General features: G+C 34.3%; 1 protein-coding gene across 3 annotated transcripts in view; it reads right to left on the bottom strand.

The window, feature by feature from the left end:
- The window catches only part of XRCC4 (X-ray repair cross complementing 4), a 291,186-nt gene that overhangs the window by 46,940 nt on the left and 222,596 nt on the right, over positions 1-21,650 (bottom strand). The window contains exon 8 of one of the 3 annotated variants that reach the window (XR_013418175.1): positions 7,585-7,737. The exons of the other annotated variants lie outside the window; for them this stretch is intronic. The gene's annotated coding sequence lies outside the window, so the exon portion shown is untranslated. The remainder of the gene's footprint in view (positions 1-7,584; positions 7,738-21,650) is intronic. 3 annotated transcript variants of the gene reach the window in all.

The following is a 21,650-nucleotide window of genomic DNA, read 5'->3' as shown; positions in this document are numbered from 1 at the left end:
GATGTATCTCAAAATAATAAGACCTATTTATGAGAAACCCACAGCCAATATCATACTGAATGGGCAAAAACTGGAAGCATTCCCTTTGGAAACTGGCACAAGACAGGGATGTCCTCTCTCACCACTCCTATTCGACATAGAGTTGGAAGTTCTGGCCAGGGCAATCAGGCAAGAGAAAGAAATAAAGGGTATTCACTTAGGAAAAGAGGAAGTCAAATTGTCCCTGTTTGCAGATGACATGATTGTATATTTAGAAAACCCCATCGTCTCAGCCCAAAATCTTGTTAAGCTCATAAGCAACTTCAGCAAAGTCTCAGGATACAAAATCAATGTGCAAACATCACAAGCATTCTTATATACCAATAACAGACAGAGAGCCAAATCATGAGTGAACTCCCATTCACAATTGCTTCAAATAGAATAAAATACCTAGGAATCCAACTTACAAAGGATGTGAAGGACCTCTTCAGGGAGAATTTGAAACCACGGATCAGCGAAATAAAAGAGGACACAAACAAATGGAAGAACATTCCATGCTCACGGATAGGAAGAATCAGTATCATGAAAATGGCCATACTGCCCAAGGTAATTCATAGATTCAATGCCATCCCCATAAAGCTACCAATGACTTTCTTCACAGAATTGGAAAAAACTACTTTAAAGTTCATACGGAACCAGAAAAGAGCCTGCATTGCCAAGACAATCCTAAGCCCAAAGAACAAAGCTGGAGGCATCACGCTACCTGACTTCAAACTATACTACAAGGTTACAATAACCAAAACAGCATGGTACTGGTATCAAAACAGAGATATAGACCAATGGAACAGAACAGAGCCCTCAGAAATAATGCCACACATCTACAGCCATCTGATCTTTGACAAACCTGAGAAAAACAAGAAATGGGGAAAGGATTCCTGACTTAATAAATGGTGCTGGGAAAACTGTCTAGCTATATGTAGAAAGCTGAAACTGGATCCCTTCCTTACACTGTATACGAATATTAATTCGAGATGGATTAGAGATTTAAATGTTAGACCTAAAACCATAAAAACCCTAGAAGAAAACCTAGGCAATACCATTCAGGACATAGGTATGGGCAAGGACTTCATGTCTAAACACCTAAGCAATGGCAACAAAAGCCAAAATTGACATATGGGATCTAATTAAACTAAAGAGCACAGCAAAAGAAACTACCATCAGAGTGAACAGGCAGCCTACAGAATGGGAGAAAATGTTTGCAATCTATCCATCTGACAAAGGGCTAATATCCAGAACCTACAAAGAACTCAAACAAATTTACAAGAAAAAATCCCATCAAAAAGTGGGCAAAGGATATGAACAGATACTTCTCAAAAGAATACATTTATGCAGCCAACAGACACATGAAAAAATGCTCATCATCACTCACCATCAGAGAAATGCAAATCAAAACCACAATGAGATACCATCTTACACCAGTTAGAATGGCGATCATTAAAAAGTCAGGAAACAACAGGTGCTGGAGAGGATGTGGAGAAATAGGAACACTTTTACACTGTTGGTAGGACTGTAAACTAGTTCAATCATTGTGGGAGACAGTGTGGCGATTCCTCAAGGATTTAGAACTAGAAATACCATTTGACCCAGCCATCCCATTACTGGGTATGTACCCAAAGGAGTATAAATCATGCTGCTATTAAAATACACATGCACACATATGTGTATTGTGGCACTATTCACAATAGCAAAGACTTGGAACCAACCCAAATGTCCATCAGTGACAGATTGGATTAAGAAAATGTGGCACCTATACACCATGGAATACTATGCAGCCATAAAAAAGGGTAAGTTCATGTCCTTTGTAGGGACATGGATGCAGCTGGAAACCATCATTCTGAGCAAACTATTGCAAGAACAGGAAACCAAAGAACAGGAAACCAAACACTGAATGTTCTCACTCATAGGTGGGAATTGAACAATGAGAACACTTGGACACAGGAAGGGGGACATCACACACCAGGGCCTGTCGTTGGGTGGCGGGAGAGGGGAGGGATAGCATTAGGAGATAAAGCTAATGTAAATGACGAGTTAATGGGTGCAGCACACTAACATGGCACATGTATACATATGTAACAAACCTGTACAGTGTGTACATGTACACTACAACTTACAATAAAAAATAAATAAATTTTAAAAAGAAAATTTATACTACTAAGCATAAAAGAATATTTTGAATATGTTTATGTTTTCTCTAAATGTCCCATAACATAAAAATTAGTTTTTAAAATCTTACTAACTTGTGGTACTTTCACATTGTACTTATACCAGTCAACAACTGCAGAGATGTGATAGATGGTATATTTTAAAAATCCCTTTTGTTCCTAAAACCTTAATCCATTTTCTAGAAGATCTACATATAATTCTGTTCAAAGGCATATGGAAACCACATTCCCTTAAATGTTAATAGAAATGGCTTAATAAAGCGTAGTGAAAATTTCAGTGTTGTTATTTCAATATTTGTTAAATTAATGTGATTGCCATGCATAGCCTTCTCAAAATTGCAAGTTATATATATATGTATATATATATATAAATATGTGTATATATGCATGTGTGTGTGTGTGTGTGTATATATATATATTTTTTTTTTTTGACGGAGTGTTGCTCTGTCGCCCAGGCTGGGGTGCAGTGGTGCAGTGGTACAATCTCGTCTCACAGCAAGCTCTGTCTCCCGGGTTCACGCCATTCTCCTGCCTCAGCCTCCCAAGTAGCTGAGGCTACAGGTGCCCAACACCATGCCCGGCTAATTCTTTTGTATTTTTAGTAAAGATGGGGTTTTACCATGTTAGCCAGGATGGTTTCGATCTCCTGACCTCATGGTCTGCCTGCCTCAGCCTCCCAAAATGCTGGGATTACAGGCGTGAGCCACCACACTTGGCTGCAAATTACATTTCTATGGATGACATTCTCTAAAGATTTATTGCTTGCTGTGCAATAAATGAAAAATACGGTTCTCATGTCATGAATTCCTACACGAGTATAAAAATTTGAAGTCAAATTTGGAAATTTGGATTAAAAATATTAGATAACAGAAATAATTATGAATTAAGACAAGGACAAATATTAAATAATTGTGCAATCGAAATATTAACGAGTGATTTGTGGATTATATAAGGAGTAAATGTTAGTTTGAAACATTTTATTTTAAAAATATAACTAGAATTATATTTACTGCTATTTTAATTTGGGGAAATATGTATTTAATAAGAACCCATTTCTGTTAGGTAAAATACATGCCAAATATTACAAGTACCTACATGTTCTTAGAATGTAAAGAGTATTATTTTTAAGGGGAGCCTTTGAATTAAGGACAAAACCTGTACGAAAGTGTGGAGAAAATTTGGCACTGATCTTTCTTAAGAATCTGGGAAATTATTTTGTAAATGGCTAAATCCATGTATAAAGTAAGATTTCTATTTCCCCCAAAATATAAATAGTTAAAAGTGGCTCAATTTTATAATATGTTATTAACTTATTCCTGTATACACAACTTTTCATGAAAAGATCCCACACCAAATACTACTATTTCTATCCATCCATGTGCTTGTTTCTATCCATTCATCTCTCCATGATATTTATTCTAGTATATTAAAAGAAATGGAATGCTGAGAATGATTAAATACTTTCTTAGTAATATGACTACACAAGAATTTCTTACAGGGCTCAAGCTTTGTTTTATTGATGGAACACTTTCTTCAAATGAAATATTGCAGATATCGTCTAACAAGCAAAACAGTAAAAAGGTGAACTGCCCTGGGAATGAGGGAGAGACGGAAGGAGGAACATTCTCTCATTTACCAACTTTTTTCTTGGTCCTCCAAAATACACTTGAGGAATTTTTAGGGTTCCATGGAAGAGGAATATATAATATGTTCTGGTAAGACACAGAGTATATTGTATGCTTCATAAAAACTTTTGTCACAAAACTGAAAACATAAATTTCAATTATTTACTGTTAAAGCTAAGCTATTTGATTATTTCATCTGGAATTTTCCATCTGGAATTCTACTGGTTCTAGAAAGCCAATATTTACAGTATGTACATGTAGTAAACAGGTGTATACATAAAATGCTTCCCGGTTGTCACCTTACTTTTTCAGTTCTCTCTCTCTCAACCTTCCCAGTACACCCTATGTTCCAACTGAAGTAAATGCTTTCTGCTCCTAAATAATTGTTTTTTTCTTACTATCTCTGTGCTTCTGAATTTGTCATTCTTTGTCAGGGATTCTGCCTTGCCTCCACCATTCATCAACTCAGATTCTTACTACTTGGATGTAAAGCTTTCTGACAATCACAACTAAATGTGGCTTCCAACCTTGGTCTGTGACACTCTGCTTACGAGTCTCTCAAAAGACTTTCAATTAAAGGCATTCTCTTTATAGTTCTCTTAAGACACAAATCCTATTTTGCCTTAAGAAATAGAGATATTGCGAATTTGTTAATCCCTCAGCTACACTCTAAGTATATTCAGGGAGCTATATGAGGGAAAGCTGGTAGCCCCTCAGTGTTGAATACTGTGTGGAATCTGTCAGATCTGTTTATGGAAGGGCCATAGATAGAAATATTACCTATTCTCTATTACTCTGCCCCTCCAAGCATGAAACAATTGGCAGGAACAATGTATGATCACTGTCTAGAACATTACTAGTTGAATTAACAAATGCATAAACATTATGAGTAAGCATTACTAGTTTGAATTAATAAAATTAAAAACTCCATCAGAATTCCTTTAGCAGTTACAGAATTTGTCCATTAGCAAGAAGGTGTGCACTGGATTCAGATGCTTTAGAAAGACGTCTTGTACTTTTCAATATTTGGCCAGGGTGAGGCTAGACTATGTTAACAGGGGAAAGGTGAAGTGTGTGCTTACTCTGGCATAGTAGAGGCTCTGAATCCCAAGCACAACCAATTCAGACTACTTATTCCCATGGAAATAAGGTATGACCAGAGTTGAACAATGAAATATTCTAAAGAGTTATGAAATTTCCCTTCCTCTGTTCCCCCTTTTTCTTTCTGCTTTCTGTTCTCTGTTCTGTTCTATTCTGTGCCTCATGAGAGGAGAAAAGAAGCCACAGAAACGTGAGTCAGAGTTTCCAGCATCTCTAATGCACTCACTGCCTGGGCTAAAGCACTCCACGGAGGCAGTTCCTGTTGCCCCATCAGTCCTATTGCTGGAGTCAGCGAGGGACAGTGCTTGTGTGGCTCTGCTCACATCATCCACTCTTCATCAATGCTATGTATTGCTTAATTTAAAAAGCCTAAACCATGCAAATTATCAAACAACAATGACTGAGAACTGTATTACTCCATTTCCGTGGTTTCCATTTGCTTATGAAATTATTCATGTTAACATAACATCTTAATTATTTGGTGCTTTGAAAGTCATTCTTAAGAGAAAAGTACACAATTCTGAGATTTACTTGACAACTTGAAAGTTTTTATTGTTTTGCCCTATTTTAAAATGTGACCAGAAAATCTCACATGAAATTCAGTAATGTTCTCTGATTTTATACACTGAAATGCTTTTCTCTTCGTATTTGAAGTGAGATGAACATACAAATGACTAATTAATATTGAGTAAATTTTAATGTGATGGCAAATTATATGGTTTTTGTAACGACTCATTTTTCTGCTCTGTGATCTTCATGAATATGTATGTATATCTGTTTGTGTGTGTACATATATATATAAAAGTACTGATTATACATCAGCCCATATAGTTATCATAACAGTACTTGATGAGGACCACATGGTTTCTATTCATTAGAAATCTGCAACCTTTGGTAGAGAATTCACTAAAATGTTCAGGGCTAAACTTGGTATAGTTAACAGTACTTTTAAAAATTGGGTAACTGAGCAAAAACTGTTGCCTATAAACTTTTGCAAAACATATCCTTATACTTTCCTGACTTCATAAACAGAAGCTGCAGATCAAAATGTTATATCTTTGGTGATCATCCTGAGAATCAGTTCTCATTGTGCTGTGATTCTGAAGAGATTATTCTAAAATTCCATGGACATTTTTAGTTTAAAAAATACTTGATATCATGTTTCTCTTTTTTTTTTTTTTTTGATTTTTAGAGCAATATTTAATCAGGTGAATACCAGCAAAGACAGAAAATACAGAAAAAAATTTCCATAAGGCATGATATGAATAAATAAGTGAAAAAACAATCTTGGGTTTAAAAGTAAAGCATGAGAATTTGAAGCCTGTGAAATTTTATTTATACAAAAGAATAAAAATAGCTATTTAAAAAGAATTGATTTAAACTTATGTTTTTCCATTTTTCCTGCTCCTTGAACACGAATCTGCTACCAACTCAGAAAGATTTAAGATAGGTAATTACTAAATAAACACTCTTTACCTCTCCTTGCAAAAAAACAGAGCCAAGTTTCCCATTTCACTTATGATAAACCAGATTATTTTCAGTTATGTTTCTCTCTTTTAATGAATTATGTTTGAATGTTTAATTGTTGAGACTTTGTATAATTAAGCTCTAGCTATAGTCAGAGAGTAAAACATCAAGAAGAGTTAGTTATCATAGAGCTGGGTCAGGAGAGTAGATTTAACCTTCATTCAATAGCCACCTCTAGGAACTAAACACTTTCTCAGCCATCCTATTAATATTGGTTCATTAATTGTAGTAAATATACCACACTAAAGTAAGATTTTAATAATAAGAGACACTGAGTGTGAGGTATATGGGAACTCTGTACTATCTTCTCAACTTTTCTGTAAATCTAAAACTGTTCTAAAAATAAAGCTTACTATAAAAAAATTTGAAAAGCAAATAGGACATGAAATAACACTAAGAAAGGAGTTAAGAAACCTGACTTCTAGTCTTAGCTCTACTGAATTGCTTCTGGGAGACCTTGCTTAGGTAACTAAAACTAAATTACTGAAACTTTATTTTTCTTCCCAATAACTATAAAATGGTACCAAGACATGAATAAGTTTGTTTGCTTGTAATTTTATTTTGTAACTCAGAAATTCAACTTCAGTTTAGTAATTCAATTTAGCAGATACTTTTAGGTAGATATACTAGCCAGTTTAAGTGCTTTAGAAGAAACTTAAAGCAAATTAGTCTTATCCACCTAAATATAGAATTAAATTACAGTCTTATCTAACTATCAAACTTATGAAAAAATCAATAATTTATGGAAAATTTATAGATACCTTTTATAGAAGCAAAGCAAAGGTAAATTTGATCAAGAGTTTTTCTTTTTTCTTTTTTTTTTTGATCGAGTTTTTCTAAATGACTACGTTTGTATGGATACTCAAATCTTCATTTTCTGGTAGAAGATAACTAAAGTAATAATCACAGAGAGTAGATTTGTGAACAAATTAAAATTAAAATTCTGTACATCAATAAAATATCCACATGCCAAAAGACATTTGTAGTAACCAATAGATGACACAGCCTTATAGGTGTATTCTAATACCACAGAGCAAAGGATTTTGGTAGAATTCAGGTAAGAGAGCAAAGAAAGAGAAAAGAGTCACGAGTCTGGTTAATTCAAGTCTGATGAATACAGAGATCTTTACCAAGAAGCTGCTTAAGGCTGGGTGCGGTGGCGCACTCCTGTAATCCCAGCTACTCCAGAGGCATGAGAATCACTTGAACCTGGAAGGCGGAGGTTGCAGTGAGCTGAGATTGTACCACTGCAGTCCAGCCTGGGCGACAGAGTGAGGCTTCATCTCAAAAACAAACAAACAAACAAACAAAAATAAGTTGTTTAACAGCCCAGTAATTTTGGGCAGATGATTCTTGTGATCTTAAATAAAAGTACTTGTATTACTTTTACAGTTTTGGATCATATCCGTGAACTGTGTTCTAAAATACTAGATTATTAAAAAATTTACTTATGTCACATTTTAAATTATTTCTGTTTTAACCACTTCTAGGTAATCTGTGATTTTCTATTTATTCCTCACCTCATCCCAATTAGGTCAATTAATTAAGAGTTGATTGTAGTTGAGTGCAAAGTCATTAGTTTTATCATATTGTCAAAAACTGTACCCTTATTTGCCATGCTCACAAATATTGTCAATGTTTTCTTTAATAATATTTGTAAACATTTTTTGAGCTAGAAATTATACTCATTTGTATCATTATCTTAGATCTTTCATTCTCAGTTTATTTCATATAACATTACAAATATAAATAGTCTATGTGGTGCTGCCTCTCTACGTGAATTTGCTATTGTATTATTTGTATTTTTTACTACATTATACAGTACTTGATTTTTGGAAGTTATAGAGGCATGAAATTAAATATATTTTAATTGACTCATTTTTTTAAAAGATTTATTATAAGAGTAATCTCTCTCTTTTACAATTTGGAACAATCGTAAATTGTTGTTACTACTTTCCTTATAATTTATTATTATACCACCACAATTATCATTAGTGTTTCTCATAATAAAAGTATTCATTCACCAACCAACACTTACGTGATCTTATGTGATGGCTCCTACACTACAGGATAACTGTTCTTACAAATGTACAAATGTTTTGCTTTAATCGTACCCCCTATACTATATATTTGAAACTTTTCTCTGTGCATAAATAAAAATATCTTTCATTTTATTTTACAGCTAGGGCAACAATATAGTATACAGCATACTTTAGATTCTTACTATAGAGTACTTTAGATTCTTACTACCCAAGTTTGACATCTTTTTTTTTTTTTTTGAGATGGTCTTGCTCTGTCTCCCAGGCTGGAGTGCAGTGGCACCATCTTGGCTCACTGCAACCTCCCTCTCCTGGGTTCAAACAATTCCCTTGCCTCAGCCTCCCAAGTAGTTGGGACTACAAGCATGTGCCACCACACCCGGCTGATTTTTGTATTTTCAGTAGAGATGGGGTTTCACCATGTTGGCCGGGCTAGTCTCGAACTCCCGACCTTAAGTGAGTCACCCACCTCAGCCTCCCAAAGTGCTGGGATTACAGGTGTGAGCCACCGTGCTCGTCCAGACATCTTTTGTACTATTTATTATTTGTGACTCTGTGCCTCAGTCTCTTCATATATAAAATGGGGATACAAATACTAACTATCCCATTGAATTATTATAAGGATTAAAAAAGGTAATGCATGTAAAGCACTTTGGGAGGTTGCTACACTGTAAATCCTTAATAGTGTTAGCTATTATTATTTTTGTAGTTGATCTTATCCCTCCTCATCCCAAGAACCCTAATGAGCTGTTCTCCTTGAATAAGATCTTTGTTTTCTATCAAACATAAAATTGAGGATTTACAGCTCCTGTCTGCAGCTTCCAGTGAGACCAATACAGAAGCCAGGTGATTTCTGCATTTCCAGCTGGGGTATCTGGTTCATCTCACTGGGACTAGTTAGACAGTGGGTGCAGATCACAGAGGGAGAGCTGAATGCGGGTGGAGCATCTCCTCACCTGGTAAGCACATGGGGTCAGGGAACTCCCTCCACTAGCCAAGGGAAGCTGTGAGGAACTGTGCCGTGAGGAACCGTACACTCTGGCTCAGAAACTACACTTTTCCTATCGTCTTCACAACCTGCAGACCAGGAGATTCCCTTGGGTGCCTACACCACCAGGACCCTGGGTTTCAAGCATAAAACTGGGCGGCCATCTGAGCAGACACACAGCGAGGTGCAAGAGTTTTTTTTTTTTTTTTTTTTTTTTTTTTTGTACCCCAGTAGCTCCTGGAACACCAGCGAGACAGAACCATTCACTCCCCTGGAAAGAGGGCTTAAGCCAGGGAGCCAAGTGGCCTTGCTCAGCAGATCCCACCCCCATGGAGCCCAGCAAACTAAGATCCACTGGCTTGAAATTCTCGCTGTCAGCACAGCCATCTGAAGTCGACCTGGGATGCCCGAGCTTAGTAGGGGGAGGGGCATTTGCCATTACTGAGGCTTGAGTAGGCGGTTTTCCCCTCACAGGGCAAACAAAGCCACTATACTACAAGGCTACAGTAACCAAAAGAGCTTGGTACTGGTATCAAAACAGATATGTAGACCAATGGAACAGAACAGAGGCCTCAGACATAACACCACATATCTACAACCATCTGATCTTTGACAAACCTGAAGAAAACAAGCAATTGGGAAAGGATTCCCTATTTAATAAATGGTGTTGGGAAAACTGGCTAGCCATATGCAGGAAACTGAAACTGGACCCCCTTCCTTATACCTTATACAAAAATTAACTCAAAATGGATTAAAGACGTAAATGTAAAACCTAAAATCATAAAAACCCTAGAAGAAAACCTAGGCAATACCATTCAGGACATAAGCATGGGCAAAGACTTCATGACTAAAACACCAAAAGCAATTGCAAGAAAAGGCAAAATTGACAAATGGGATCTAATTAAAGAGCCTTTACGCAGCAAAAGAAACTATCATCAGAGTGCACAGGTAACCTACAGAATGGGAGAAAATTTTTGCAATCTATCCATTTGACAAAGGGCTAATATCCAGAATCTACAAGGTACTTAAACAAATTAACAAGAAAAAAACAACTCCATCAAAAAGTGGGTGAAGGATATGAACAGACACTTCTCAAAAGAAGATATTTATGTAGTCAACAAACATGAAAAAAGCTCATCATTGCTGGTCATCAGAGAAATGCAAATCAAAACCACAATGAGATACATCTCATGCCAGTAAGAATGGTGAACATTAAAAAGCCAGGAAACAACAGATGCTGGAGAGGATGTGGCAAAATATGAATGCTTTTACACTGTTGGTGGGAGTGTAAATTAGTTCAACCATTGTGGAAGACAGTGTGGCAATTCCTCAAGGATCTAGAACCAGAAATACCAGTTGATCCAGAAATCCTATTACTAGGTATATACCCAAAGGATTATAAATCATTCCACTATAAAAACAAACAAACAAACCAAAAAAACCCCAAAACCCCCCCCCCCCACACACATGCACGTGTATGTTTATTGCGGCACTGTTCACAATAGCAAAGAATTGGAACCAACCCAAATGCCCATCAATGACAGACTGGATAAAGAAAATGTGGTACATATATACCATGGAATACTATGCAGTCATGAAAAAGAATGAGTTCATGTCCTTTGCAGGGGACATGGATGAAGCTGGAAACCTTTATTCTCAGCAAACTAACACAGGAACAGAAAACCAAACACTGCTTGTTCTCACTCATAAGCAGAAGTTGTACAATGAGAACATATGGACACAAGAAGGGGAACATCACATATCAGGGCCTGATGGGAGGTGGAGGGCAAGAAGAGGAATAGCATTAGGAGAAATACCTAATGTAGATAACGGGTTGATGGGTGCAGCAAACCACCACGGCACATGTACACCTATGTAACAAACATGCATGTTCTGCACATATATCCCAGAACTTAAAGTATAATTAAAAAAAAAAAAAAGACACACACACACACACACACACCCCAAAGATAAAATTAGTGTGACATAATTAGCTATTATCCATTTAATAAGCTTTGACCATAAGATTATTCTACATTATACTTTTAGTATAATTCTTGCTAAGTTTCAGAAGCTTATGCATTTGAATGCTTGCATCCAACTATATAAAAGCCCAGGTGTTCAGCTAATATCTCCTGCTTAAAATAACTAAAATTGCTGGAGAAAGAGAGAGAGAAAGAGAACATACATACACTTTTTTTCTTTTTATTAATAGCACTGGAGATCTAGTGAGGTATTTTTACAGACTTGGGAAGCACAGCAGGGAGAAACAAAGCCTAGGGCTTGTCCAAAGTGGAGAGTCTAACAAGAGACCTTCTAAAAAGGTGGGACACTACTTACTCACTTTGTAATCAAAAAGTATGTTTGCAAATCACTTGGGTATGTTTGCAGCCCATATTAATATAATTCATGTAGTTTTAAAACAAAACAACCTCAAATCGTTAGTTTAAAGTGGTCCAATAGTGTACGTACATAGCAGAAGCAAAGACAAATATTTTTCAGGAAAAATGCCTTCATACTAGGCCTCAAAGAATTCCCACAAGTAACTTTCCATGAAAAATGACTATCGCACAGTAAATAATTACTTCACTCATAAAGAGGCAAAGAACATAAGTGAGACTAGTAGAAACAAAAGCAACAAAAGTTGGTTGTGAAGATTTCAAATATTATAACTAACAGGCACAACAATAAAATAACCATGTTGATGATACTTAAAGAAATAAGATATAAGCTTAAAATGGTAACAGAAAACTATAAAAATGCCAAAGCACATTTGAAACAACACATGTAATATCTAAAAATAAAACATATGATACTTGAAATTCAAAATTCAACGGTCAAGTTTAATAGAGATTAGTTGCCCGTATTTGAAGAGATAATTAGAAAACTGAAAGAAAGGCTAGAAGGAATTATGGAGAATTCAACATAAAAAGTCAAATATAAAAGAGGGGTTAAAATACATGGAAAACAGAGTGAGAAGACAAGTCTAATTGGAGTTACAAAAGGAAGAGACAAAGAGAACAAGGCAGAAGAGCTATTTGACAAAAAAATGGCTGAGAAATTTTCAGAATTGATGAATTTCACCAAACCTTCACCTCAAAAATCACAAATTGCAAGCAAAATAACTAAAAAGAAATCTACATTTTGTTGTATCATATAGAAGTTTCAGAACACCAAAGACATAAGGGCAATCTTAAAAAATAGCCAGTAAGAAAAGACAGATTACCGCCAAAGGAATGATTGTTAAACTGTTGGCCAACTTTTCAACTTTCAATGAAATTAAATTTTTGCATGCTGAAAGAAATAACTCAGAATTCTAGCTCCAGTAGAATTTTTTCCAAAAATAGAAAGTGAAATAAAGATATTTTCAGTCCACTAAGATTGGGAAGTTTGCTTCCAGTGGAACTTCATTGGAAGAAATTCTAGAGAATGTACTTCATGCAAATGTAAAATAATCTAGGAAAATAAGGCTAAAAAGCAAGAAGAAAAAAATTGAAAGCTATAAATTTTCAGATAAATTAAAATGAGCATTGACTATGAGCACTGACATGAGAATATCTTATTCTTTAGAAAGAGACAGAATTAAACTTTCTCCAAGGACATAAAAATAACATGCAAGTTAGCAGGTTACTTGGAATTAGAGGAAATTAAGGGAGTTAACATTTAAGGGAGTTAAGGGAGTTAACACTTAAAGGAATTAATGTCTTCCAAATCAGAAGACTCCTGTTTGTTGTCTGAGAAGAGCAAAGGGTGCTTGGTTGACTTTATACTTTCATAAGTTAAGAGAGCATGTTGTAATTTTAGAGTAGATACTAAAAGACGAGAAACAGTATATTTCCTCTAAAATAGTAAAAGATAAAAACTACAAGATGAGATTAAGAAAATAATCCATCTAAATGTACTATGTCAGAGAGATTTCTAAAATGTAAGGACACATAAGGGTAGAAAGTAACAAGGGTGAACAACCAGTTATACCAGGGAAACGCTAATCAAAAAAATGCCCATGTAGCTATATTAATATCAGATGAAACAGACTGAGATAAAAACATGAGAAATACTGAGAGCCATTTTATAATAATGAAAGAGTCTCTTCTTCAGGAAGATAAAACTATGTGATCAAATTATACAGCCTTAGATTGACAACTACAAAGACATACGGGAGATTTTTACCACATTTCTTTTCATAGGATAAACAGAAGGAAATGGGTAGAATACAGAAAATCTTAATAACAAGAGTAATAAATTTGATCAACTGAAAAAAAATACATGTGTATATAAAACTTCACCCAATTGTAGACAGTTTTTTTTCAACACACGTAGAACATTTATGGTGCCATAAGACAGTTTTCAACAAACTTCAAAGGACTGGATTCATACAGTGTGTAATTTATACTGTCACTTATGTTCTTTATGACTTTGTTGAACTCATTTAACCTCTCTAAGCTTCAATCTCCTAAAGTGCAAAATGTTAATGATAACGATAATATGCTTCTGCTGTGTAAGGCAGCGACATAAAGAAATGATGCATTAAAAGGTCCTATATGGCAAGATGAAAAGTTTGCATTTTAAACCGAATACATTACAAATAGGAATGGCATGTTAAGTTTTTAGAAAGACAAAATCTTTTGTTAATGATTCTGTTAATCTGCTGTTTTTGGCAATAAGGTAGAGACTGGCTTAGAGATGGGAGCAGAGACAGCTGCATTAGGAATAAAAGATAATAAATAAGATGAGAAATAACGAGAACTTGAAGTGTGTGTGAAAAGACATACCTTCACATATTTTCATGTTCCTATTTAACAATTTCAATCCCAAAGAGAAATAACAAAAACTAGGCCTACTATTATACTTAAGTCACATATATCTAAGTCTACTTTTAAAGCATTACATAATCTTACTCTATAATATCATTTAAAATTTAATAAATTTCACTATTAGGTATTTCTTCTTCACAACCAACCTCCAAAACAAAAATACTTGTTATTTCTGTTAACTGATATTAATAGCTATTTAAAATATGTGTTGGTGTATTCATTTAATAATCTTAGAAAACTCAAGAGAAAATGTTCCTAAGCATTGTGTTTTGAAGAAATTCAGTTTGTAAATGCACATGCAGCAAATTCTAAGCAAACTTCTCTAATTTCTCTATAATTCTCATTTACATAAAATTTGGCTAACATATAAAAGCATGTGTAATTTAAATTTGAATAGGTGAAGTTAAAATTAATCTTCAAAATACTTCTGTGTAGCACAAGTACTCTATATGAAAGAGGTTCCTCAATAACTTAGTCTTGTTTTAATTTTTTTATCATTAAATTTTTATCTGTTACATAATATTTAATGACACTAACACTTTTAGTATGATTCCAAATTGGAAAAGATGTTTTATTTTTTGAAATGTTATCACATTCAGTTTACTTATATTTTGTTAAGAAATTATGCATTTATATGCATATATAAGATTGCCCTGTAATTTTCCTTTCTGTTAATAATATTATCTGCCTTTATTATCCAAGATGTTCATTCTTTTATTTGTTCAAGGTTTTTGTACAATTTGAATGATCTGTTCTTTGCAAGTCTGTTGGCAACTGTCTATAAGATTGCACCGAATTGTTTTTATTTAATGGGAATATTTTAAACTGCTTCTTCACATTTTTTTTTCTAGTAATTTGTCTATTCTGATTAGACTCAAATATATTGGTATATAATGGTCATAGTAATCTCTATTTATTATTTTAATCTCTGTTACTTTTTTCCTTAGTAGTATTACTTACTTTTCCCATATTTCAAATTTGTTTCCTTTCAAAATCTCACCAAAATAATGTTTTTAATCTTTCCAGAGGGCTGTTTTTAATTTATTGCTCTTCTTTTTGTTTTTTACTTTAATTAATTTCTGTTTTTACTTTTACAACCTCCTTCCATCTAATAAAATATAATTCATGTACCACAAAAAATAAAATAAATGAAATTTTTATCATTGACTTAAAGTCCATAAATGGTATTAAGGATGATTTAAATTTAGGGGAAATAACATCTGGTTAGTGTAAATGATACTAATAAGAATAGCTATGGCAAAGAATGCCATGGTGGCATATCCTTGTCAAAGAAATTCTTATTTCTTATAGAACCAATGTATTGTTCATTTGTATGTCCTATGCAAGATTGTCATAATTAAGGTGAAAGCAAATGAGGTTTCTTCAAAGCGAAAAGGTGTGTTGAAATAAATTAAAACGTCAGAATAAGATGAATAAAACAGGCCAAAGGGAAAATGTAACTTCAAGAGATTTTACACATTGTCTCTGTTGGTCATTTTGGAAGTCGTCCAAACATTACATCAAATAAAGTCAAACTCAAGAGAGATTTGTCACTTACATACTTTATACTTTGGCATAAAGCAGTGGTGCTAAATATCTCTGGTTGTGCTATTTGGAAAGGAGAGAAGAGGATGAAAAGAAGATCAAGGTCATGCTTATTTGCTACTTCCCTCTTATCTCCCACTGGAAAGCATCAAACTCTATCTTCAGGCTGATAACACAGTATCCCTTTCATCTCTCATCTGGATTACAACAGCCTCCTAACTGGTCCTCTAAAGTTCTACTCGTGGCCACTTTTAATCAATCTACCTCAGAGTAGAAAAAGTGATCTTCTCACAATGTAAATCAAATAACACAGTTCACTCTTTGAAACCCTGCAAAAGCTTCCCAAAGCATACAGAATAAATTCCAAACTCTCATTTTGGCATCCAGGCTCTGCATGATCTGGATCCTGCTTACCTCTTCACACTAGATACGCTTGTGCATGTGCATGTTTGTGCATGTGTGTGTGCGTGTGTGTGTGTGTGTGTGACTTCCTGTGTATACTTCTATCTAAACACGGCCAGTTTCTTCCAATCTTGGAGCCTCTGCATGTCCTTCTTTCTTCATGGAATACTTCACCTCTAAAAAGATGAGTACTTTCTGTTTACATTAAGCTTAAATATTATTTGCCTGGAGTCCTTCCTGACCATCTTACCTAGGGCAGATTCATTCTGTGGTTCTCTATCTCAAAACCCTGTTTGTTTCCCTCAAAGCATACATCATGGAATACAATTATTTATTGTATCTGTCGGCTTATTTATAAAGTTTCTCCCCTAACATGAGAGCTCTATGATGACAAAGTGGGTGCCTTTTCTCATGGCATCTTATTATATACAACATTTTATGACAGATATGTAAGGTAGATTATTCTATATGCACATCATTTTTATTTTTTCCCCACTTAGAAACACTTAGGAGGACAGTGTTTCAGAAAACATGTTCCATACTGGTAAGTGATGTTCAATTAAAAAGTGGTTCTGTGGTCAAATAATTCTTGCAAGTGCTACTCACTGTATGTCCCTCCTGAGAGTTCACGATGCACATTAGTATATGAAAAGATTTCAGAAGAAATCCTCTTACTTTTACTCAGTCCATTGATTCCTATATTTGAAGAGTCTGCAAACTCCTCACTCTTTTCCTTATTTAGCATTTACTAACCTTCTAAGGTATAAAGCTTAACATAAAAAACTTTGAGAAATGATGCTCAGAACCCCAGGGAAGCACTATTTGTCTACTAACTTCGCTATTAACCTATTTAAATGGATTCAAGGATTTTTATCATATCACCATAGAGTGCTTCCAAGAAATCTCTTGTTCCATAAAATCACACTATAAAAAGTGAGTGCTAGAAAAAAAGCATTATCAGAAAAGCTAACTAAATTTACATAAACTAGTAATACATCACCAGTAAATTATGAATACCTAAAATTCAGGCCTTATCCTTGATATTGTATTTTATATGTTTCATTTTTGATACATGATCTTTTAACCATAACTATGTTAGTTTCATTATTATTTGCCTATGAACTAATAAGGCAACCAGAAGTCTTCTCAATTAATTCATAAAAAGCTATTGAGATAAAATTTGCTGCTAATGGCAATCTGCACCCATAATTCTCATAAGACACACTAATTCTTTTTAGTAAAATATTACATAGTTATCCACTGCTCCTAAAACATTTTTGTTTAGCCAGTTCACCGGAAGTTTAACTGATAGTCATGAGTAATTGGAGTACATGACTTTTTAGAGCACAATACAGCTAAAGTAATCGGTAAAGCTATTTTTATTATTCTATCTTTGAAATATTTCGTAACTTTACATTTTTTGTTCAAAATACCAACATTTTAAATTTGTAGAAATCCAACAACTGAATATATTATCCTTATCATCTTTTAATTATATTTCTTTGGCACAAAATACTATTTGGCAAAAAATGACCTGCAAGTTCCTCTTGTGTACTTGGAAACTTTTGTACAAATACATGCCACTGGTTAGAATGCAAGTGTATCTGGTTGCTACCAACAGGCAGTATTAAAAATTAGTCATGGTCATTTTCTTTTTGTCATAATTTTATTCTTTAGTACTCAGAGTATTTAAAGCACTGTTTATACCTATTTATGATTAAAAGAGAGAAAAAATAAAACACCAAAAGTCAGACATCCCTGAACACTTTGGGAAAGAGATTTCAAAAGAAACCAGAAGAATTAGTTAGCTATTAATATCACTGGTATCTACAATTTTAAAAATAAAACCAACTTTTAAAAGAATACTGATGTATCAGTAATTTTTATAGTTTTAATTTAAAAGTATCTTTTGTAATCTACTCTGTTCAAAACCAGAATTTCTTCTGTACTTGTATATTCTTTTTCTTAGAGGATCTGATGTAAAAACACATTCATTCACTCTTTTATCAATTCAAAAAATATCTCTTGCATACCTATCAGTCAATGTACAAGTATGCTAAGTGCCATGAAATACAGAAAATGCAGGGGTGCTACATCTGTCTGAAATTTACAAACTGATAATGAAGGGAAGACACATACATAAATACAGGGCAAAATGGGTTCGATATTAGAGGATGTACTTAGCAGCCTACAAGTTCAAAGAGGAAAGAGAGATTGTTCTCATGATTTCCAAGAAAGTCTGATTAGAAGAGGTAACTTTTGATGGGTTAAATTATAAAAGATGTGAAGGAATAATAATTTTCAAACAGAGAGCAATTTAAACAAAAAAAAAAAAGAAAAAGAAAAGAGAAAAAAGAAATGTGAAGAAATGTGAAGGGATGAATGGATGAGATGAGAGATGTATGTGAGTAATTTCTGTAAGTCCAATTTGAGAAAAGCACTGATAAGTTAAGCATAGTGTAGTATTATACTAGGAGTTAGAATATCATTTCCTTTGGAAGGGAAGAAAGACATATGGTGATACATAAGAGAAATATGACTGGCAGTAAATAAGAAAGAGTAAAGAATGTCTACTATAGGGTTCACAGCTAGGGACACAGTCTCTGGTGTGGTGGCCTGGGAATAAAACCTTGGGAAGGCAGGCTTAGTCAGCTGACAAATCCTGAGTTCCACATCCTTATTTACATGTAAAATTATAATTGTTAAATAAATTTACACTGAGTAGATAAAAGGCCTATAATAAATCTCATTGTTATTTCTATTGTTTATGACAACTGTGACTAATTATACCTAGATTACCATATGTACAGATTTAAAAGAGCATTTTATCCTCTCATCACATCTACAATAAGATTAAGACTTAATTTCTTCTTTTCATATAAACTAAGAGAAATCCAAAATACAGTTTTGTCATCTAATTTAGAAAATAAACAAAAACATACATTTGATTAAATTATGAATTTATTAAAAAATCATGTAGTTAATATGCTATTGCTCAAACAACTAGCTAAAAAAGAAAAAGAAAAAGGGTTTCTTGTGTATTCAGTCTACTGGGATATTAACTAGCCCGTAACAGTGAGAATAAGGCAAGATTACTGCTTTGTTTAACTTGCAGAACTATTCATTAATTTTATTTACAAAAGTTAAATAATTTCATTAATTTGGAGAATATAGTACTACCCAAAATGTTTTATTTACAAAATAGAATATTGCTATTTAATTATCATAAAACAAACAATGGGTAAGTCAAATGTATATTTAAAGATTTGTTTTAAATTAGATTTTGAGCTTAAGTTTGTGGGTAAGGAATAACATGAAACACTCTGAATTCTTCAGCAGAAAAATATTTAGTCAATCCCAATTATATTGATGGATACTTAGCGGAAGCTATAATAATTATAATCAGAAACTGCTCTGGGCCAGTGTTTTCCAAAATTCCATGAGACACTCCAGTAAAAGGGGTTCTCCATTCAAACACATTTGGAAAATATTGGTTCAATAATGCCAACATGACAATGTGCACCGGGAATCTTAGGCAAGGGCTATAGCCTGCGAAGTTTCCCAAAAGCATATGACTAGGAAACCTGTTATTTGCCAAGCAATTTTCACCATATCAAGGAACAAACTCTATGAGATGCTGCTCTGTAAGAGATAATAAAGTTTACATTTTTTTTTTCTCTACAAAGTTTGCTGGTTTTGCTTCACCTTTCTTGATATCTCATTTACAGGATGTCCTCAAGTCCTACACTTTCTACTGCACCATAAAACACACACACACACACACACCCAGAAATACACATACAATATATATAGTATTTACATAAACATAAACATATATATAACTCATCTATCTGTCTGTCTATCCATCTGTCCATCCGTCCGTCTGTCTGTCTGTCTCTCCGTCCATCCATCCATCCTTCTGAACTATATCTGAAGTCAACATTTACCCTGCCTGAGCAGTGCCTCAGAATCTAGTTGTCTTCTCTTACCATCACGTCCAAATCAAAAGTTGTAACATATAGTGGCTCCAAATGAGCTGTTACAGAGGAAACACCTAATAAATTAAGATGACTTGGTTGATAAAGTCGGTAAGTAGTCAGGTACATATGAATTTGAAAAAAACAGGCCCAGCTGTCTTAATCTAAAGCAGTAGAGCACACATAGCATTGCGGCACAAAGGCAGATGAAGTGTGAGGGAATATATTCTATTCTGCTGCCCCGATAGCCATTCTATGTAAGCATCTATTTACCTGGTTTACATGTAAGTCCAGTAATAGATTTTGATCTAAGAAAAGCATTGCTATTATACTTAAGGTATTATTTTATTTTCACTGTTCTTTCTTTTCCTTTCCAACTCAAAATAAAGAAAAATATACAAAGGAAATGGGCAAATTTTACAGAAAAATGACCAGTTTTTTAAAGATAATCTCAGTGTGGACTGTGACATAGAATTATACAATTTATGAGCTGAAAGTGCTCTTACTAATTACCTAGTACAGTATTCCCATTTACGGTTGAAATTTTAAAAGGGGGGATGGGGTGGTAAAGGAGCTCAAAGTCACACAAACTGGTGGCAAATCAAGGCTTAGAACCTGTCTTTAAACTTTTGTCCTTTAAGTGTTCCAGTTCACTGGGGTGCCTCCCGTGATTTTTGTTTGTTTCTTTTGTCTTGCTTTTGAGAACTGTCATACATTTCAGAAAAAAAAAGATACACAAATATTTACATACATAGATGTTTAGAGAGATTACAAGATACCAGTAACATTCACTTTATTTTCTACCAGAATGTATTCACATTCATCTGTTGATTTTAAAGTTTTGAAAATACATGAATAATCTATGTAAGCTGAATAAAAATACAAAACCCAACAAAACAACAAAGTAATGATTTTTGTGGGTATACTACATTTCCCCTTCAATAAAGGCACATTCTAGTGCCTAAGGAAGAGTAAGTCTTTACATGCCAATATTCATAAGGGGTGGTAATTTTGTAGCACAGCACTTTGCAGAACTCTGAATAGTGGGCACTGACAAAAGGATAAAAATTCAATTTATTTAATTAGGGAAAAAATTGTGGAGAACTTGAACTTCTTTGTACTAATTTAGAAAATCCCTAAACTCTAGAAATTGCTACATGAACTCTTAAACAAGAAGTCAGAATGAAAATTTTCCCTTTAAGTGAGTAACAGATAAAGTGAAACAGATTCTTTTTTTTTTTTTTTGAGACGGAGTCTCGCTCTGTCACCCCGGCTGGAGTGCAGTGGCCAGATCTCAGCTCACTGCAAGCTCCGCCTCCCGGGTTCCCGCCATTCTCCTGCCTCAGCCTCCCGAGTAGCTGGGACCACAGGCGCCGCCACCTCGCCCGGCTAATTTTTTGTGTTTTTAGTAGAGACGGGGTTTCGCCGTGT

This window comes from Macaca mulatta, chromosome 6 (genome assembly GCF_049350105.2).
Source record: "Macaca mulatta isolate MMU2019108-1 chromosome 6, T2T-MMU8v2.0, whole genome shotgun sequence".
Classification (NCBI taxonomy): domain Eukaryota; kingdom Metazoa; phylum Chordata; class Mammalia; order Primates; family Cercopithecidae; genus Macaca; species Macaca mulatta.
This window is presented reverse-complemented; position numbering and strand designations above follow the sequence as displayed.